A 5,442-nucleotide genomic window follows, 5' to 3' on the forward strand; every position below is an offset into this window, starting at 1 on the left:
ACCTGCTTCCTCCTCTCTCTGCCTGCCTCTCTGCCTACTTGTGATTTCTGTCTCTCAAATAAATAAAATCTTTTAAAAAAATATTTATACAAACTGTATTCCTCCAATAACATATGAGAGTTTCTATTCTCCTATTCTTACTTACATAGATAGAGCTTTGTCTATTTGATACTCTGATAAACCTCTTAAGTTGTACTTTTAATTACTAGGTGTCAAATACTTTTTAACCTTTTTAAAAAATGGATCAGTTATTTAATTAGGTTCTTTGTAAGAAATCCAATTGTGAGGGTAAACTCCATTTGCTAGAGAAAACATAGAGCAGAGGTAGTCCTGAAGCTGAGGAACAGCCTTGATTTTTGGCAGAATTTGCGGGTCCACAGCTTTCTGATCAACCTTGCACTGCTCTGTAATCTCTTGTTTCTCTTTCTTGGTGTGGAAGATCTCATCCTCCTGGTGTCTGGGCTTACTCAGCTTCTTCTTCTTGAAATAAGTAACAGTGAAATGTTTGGGTATTTTCACACTGCTGGTATCAATTTTGGTAGAAGGGGCAATGACAAATTTCTGGTGTGTTCTACGCAGAGGAACTCGATTGAGGGACAGAGGTCCAGTTACAAGTAGCAAGCCACTACTCATTTGTTTCAGGAAAACTACCCTCTTGCCTCTGTGGTGCCCAGTGAGGATGATCAAAATGGTCCCAGGGGTGATGCTAGCTTGCTTTCTCACATGTTGACTGAAAGGTTTTTTTTTTAGCTATGGCTCAACATCTTTCGAGGCGCATCTTCAGTAGGATAATACCTAGGCATTTTGTGAAGTTTAACCACTTGGGTACCACCATTCTTGTCACCAGCAACTGGTTTTGTGACAGTAGCAAGAACCTTCTCCTTTTTCTTTTCAACTCTGGATTTAGCCGCTGATACTTCCTCTTGTACATGGACTTTCTGGAATACGTAGGCCATCAGGAGTATCTGCCAATTCCTTCGACTAGGACAGGGTTTCGGCGGCAGTGCAGCTTCCCCTTCTATGGTGTTTTAGCCTTAGGGTTACTCTTCTCAGCCTTGCCACCAGCATTAGCCTTATGGGCTTCAGGTTTCTTCTTAGTATGCGGCTTCTAAGTTTTTTCGCCTGCCATCTTGCAAGAGTGGAAGGAGCTTTTTAATCTTTTTTTGAGAATTTTCCATTACTGTCTGTTAGTGATTTTTGTTTTCTTCTGATGACTTTGTCAACTTTCTATGGATTATTGAGCTTTCCCTTAAGAGTGTGTTGCATATATTTTTCTTAGTCATTTGCCTATTTTAGTATTATGTAATTTTTTTACCAAATAAAATGTATTTTTGTAGAAAGTTTCATATTTTAATGTAATTTTTTTTTACCAAATAAAATGTATTTTTATAGAAAGTTTCATATTTTCCTGTATACTGTAGGTGCCATTTTCCTGACCACACTAAGATTACATATTCATAAATATACTCCTTTACTGCTATAGAGCTTTTAAAAAAAATCTTAGATCTCTAATAAGTCTGGAATTTGTTTTAAATATAGTAAAAATTATTAATCTGGCTTATTTCCTCACAATGAATGGTTAGTCATGCACTCCTTCACTATTTACAGATTATTTTCCCTGATGTGAAATACTACACTTTACACATTAATCATACAGAATTACATATTCTGATCATAGAGAAATAGTTCTAAACTCAAATTTTTTCTGTTGTTTGCTTGTTTTTATGGCATAATTACGTAACTAAATACTACTGTATTTTAATTATCTTTTTACATACTAATATATTCTATTTTCTAGCAGGTCAAAAATTCTATCATTAGTAAAATTTTCAAAATCTTACTAGTTTTGTGTATTATTCTTCCAAATGAACTTTGGAATCTTTTGTTGAGTTTCCAAAAATATATCATCAAACCCATTGGGATTACACTGAGTTTATTTATTTATTTGGGAAGAAAATGACATCTTGATAGTATTAAGTCTTCTTTACTGGTAACATGATATAGTTCTCTATTTAAACATATTTTCTTTATGTCCTTCAATAACAATATTGTGGTTTTTCTTCACAGAGATTCTGCACATTTCTCTTGAGTTTAACTCTTAGGTGATATAATTGTTTTGCTATTAAGAATGTAATTTATTTTCTAATTCATTATTGTAAAGTAGAAAAATATCGAGATTTATTTATTTTGTGATACTACTCTACTAATCCTTTTTATAAATCCTAGTTGCTTTGTAGAGTATTTTTTTTAGTTTTATGCATAGGCAACGATGCCATCTATAAACAATATTAGTTTTTCTCCTTCTTTTTAGTAATAGAACTGGGAGGCATACTTTACTTGTTTTTGATTATAATAGGAACATATCTATTGTTTTACTGTTAAAGTGGATTTTTTTGGTAGACCATGTGTAGTTGGATCTGTGAAAAATATTTTTGTTTTCTCATCTAATGATTACTGTCTTTAAATTGGTATATGGATCATTTACTATTAATGTAACTATCTTTTTAAAAAGATTTTATTTATTTATTTGACAGAGAGAGAGATCACAAGTAGGCAGAGAGGCAGGCAGGGGTTGGGGGGGGAAGCAGGCTCCCTGCCAAGCAGAGATCCTGATGTGGGGCTCAATCCCAGAACCCTGGGATCATGACCTGAGCCGAAGGCAGAGGTTTTAACCCACTGAGCCACCCAGGCGCCCTTTAATGTAACTATTGATGGTTGCATTTAAGTCTATCTTTTACTTTTCTTTTAAGTCTACCTTTTACTTTTGTAATATAAATTTGTAGTATAAATTTTGTAACAAAATTTACTTTTCTTTTCTTTCTTTCTTTCTTTTTTTTTTTTTTTTTTTGCTTGTCTCCTCTGGTTTTGTCCCTTTATTTCCTTTTCCTATCTTCTCTTCTTTTTTAGGTAATTCATTTAAACTTATTGGCTTGTTTTCTATAACTCTTCATATTTCTTTAATGCTTGCTTTAGAGATGATGATATACATAACTAAATTGATATCTTTCCAACTCAAGCAAACTGCAAAAGCAAAATTTGAAGCCATGGTGTGTTTTGGATAAAAGAGTGAAATTAATCTAATTAACAAGATAACTTTCTTGTTCTGTTGAGAATAGACTCTAGGGATACAAATATTAAAGTAGGAAGACTATTGCAAATATACAGAAAAAATACAAGGGGTTTCCTTCTATTACTATTTTATTGAGGGTTTTTATTAAGAAAAAGTATTAATTTTGTCAAATGCTTTTTCTGCCTTTTTATTGAAGGATTTTTAAAAATTAAACTCATCATTTTATTCTGTTAATGCAGAGAATTGTATTGATTTATTTTTCAATGCTTAATCAACTTTGCATTCTGGAATAAACTCTACTTGATCATGAGGTATTTTCCTTGTTATGACTTTGTTAATTTAAGATTTAGTAAGTAGATTACAGGGTGCTGGATGGTGAGCCATGGTTCCATAAGAGACCACAAGAGAAACTGAAATAGCTTATGACTCATAAGTCCTGAAGCAAGTATACAGTATGCCTCAAGGGACCACATAAGGAGATCAAGGTAGGGTGTAAGCAGAGCGACCTGGGGCACATGCATTTATTAGGGTCCATAGGAGGAGTGCATTCGGGTTCCCAGACTAAAGCTGGATTGCTCATTTCAAATGAAAAAAGAATGGGGTTTTGATAAACTCCATGAGGTCTTATCTAAAGGGTAATGAAAGGAAGACCCTGAGAGGCTGAGGAGACCATTGCTCACAAGGGTTGTTGGGGAACTCATGTGAGGAACTTGTATTTGTTTCTGACTCTGTGAGCTATTATCTGGGACATGTGCTTGCATTGAGGGGACTAGTATCTGTTTAAGACCCTGGTTTGCTAAACAAAATTGATGCTGAGGCAGCAATACCATGAACTAGTTTAGCTAACTCTCAATAATTTGTTATGTATATTTACATTTGATACATTAATAATTTGTTAAAGAATTTTGAGACTATTCATGAAGGATAAGGATCCATAATCTTGTTTTTGCAAGATTCTTGTCTAGTTTTGGCATTAGGTTTATGTTAATCTCATACAATGAAATGAGAAAGTCTTTAGAAGTGTCCTTTTTAGAGTACTAACTGAATGCTTGGGTATTCAGCCAAATCTCTTCATTGGACTTGTCAAAACATAAACATCTCTCTATATTGTAAGAGCTTCAGAATCTGCATTAATCTCATGGCCCTTGAATAGTTGTTCCCTATAAGCCTCTTGGAATCTTGCTCTGTGCATGCATAACTTAGTATTTATCCAGAGACTAAAGGGGATCTTTATATAGATATATGGGGCTATTATTCCATACAGCTGTGGTAAATTTCCTCACAAATTTCACTTTGCTTTCTCTACTCAGCAAGGTTTCTGCTCTCTATTTGTGATCCACTGTCTGTGCTGCTATTTCTAAAATTCTTCCAGGCAGAAAGCCAGGAAGAATATGAAGTTCATCTCATGCATTATTTTTCCTCTCGATAATAACACCTGCATTGTTTTTGTCCAATACTTAGAGCAATTTCTTCATTTATTTTTGTTAAATTTTTTTACTGAGGTATAATTGACATAGAACATTATATTAGTTAATATTTATATATATTGTGTAATTATTTTTGTTCAATTTTCGGGTTACTTCTTGTGGGAGGATGAATACAATACCAATTATTTCATTATAGCAAAAACTATATATCTAGACATGTCAAATTTGAGATGTCTATTAGGTAACTAGATAAAAAAGTATGGTAAACTGTTGAATACATGAATTTGAAATTCATGGATAAGGTCTATGCTGGAGACATAAATTGGGTATTCATCAGTTTATATAATGTATATAAAGTTTTGAAGTGGATGTGTCCTCCTAAAGAGTTAGTTTAGATTGAGAGGAGATATAAGTACTGAGCCTTTGGACAACTTTAAGGTATCAGGGAGATTAGGAAGAAACAACAAATTCAAAAACATCAAATGGGTAGGAGCAAAAATAATAGAGTATTGTGAACTAGAAACCAAGTGAAGAATATGTTTCAAAGAAGAGGTAATCTTCAACTGTGTCAACCAGTGCTGGTTAGCCAAGTAAGGGAAGAATATGAACAGATCATTGGATTTATCAAATGCTAAAGTCATAATAACCTTCACAACAGAAGTTCTATTGGAGTAGTGGGGATGAAAGTGATGGGTGTGAATTCAAATCAGAATGGAGGGTGGAGTAGAATTGGACACAAAGTATGGGGACTTTGTAAAAATAGAAACATAAAGATTATGTGGAAAGGAATGTAAATATATATAGTAAAGAATATAGAGTAATGTCCTTGAGTGTTTGATAGAACTTAACTTGGACCTGAACTACTTTAGATGGAGGGGTATTCCAAGCATATTCTGTTAAATGTTCAACAACTGGATCTCTGGAAAGAAAAAACCCTGATTTGTA

The 5,442-nt window shown here is 33.6% G+C and overlaps 1 pseudogene; it reads right to left on the minus strand.

Moving 5' to 3' along the window:
• Positions 1 to 252: 252 nt before the first annotated feature.
• LOC131839840 (large ribosomal subunit protein eL6-like) lies at positions 253 to 1,129 on the minus strand (annotated as a pseudogene).
• Positions 1,130 to 5,442: the final 4,313 nt, after the last annotated feature.

The sequence above is a fragment of the Mustela lutreola genome, chromosome 8, assembly GCF_030435805.1.
Source record: "Mustela lutreola isolate mMusLut2 chromosome 8, mMusLut2.pri, whole genome shotgun sequence".
NCBI lineage: Eukaryota > Metazoa > Chordata > Mammalia > Carnivora > Mustelidae > Mustela > Mustela lutreola.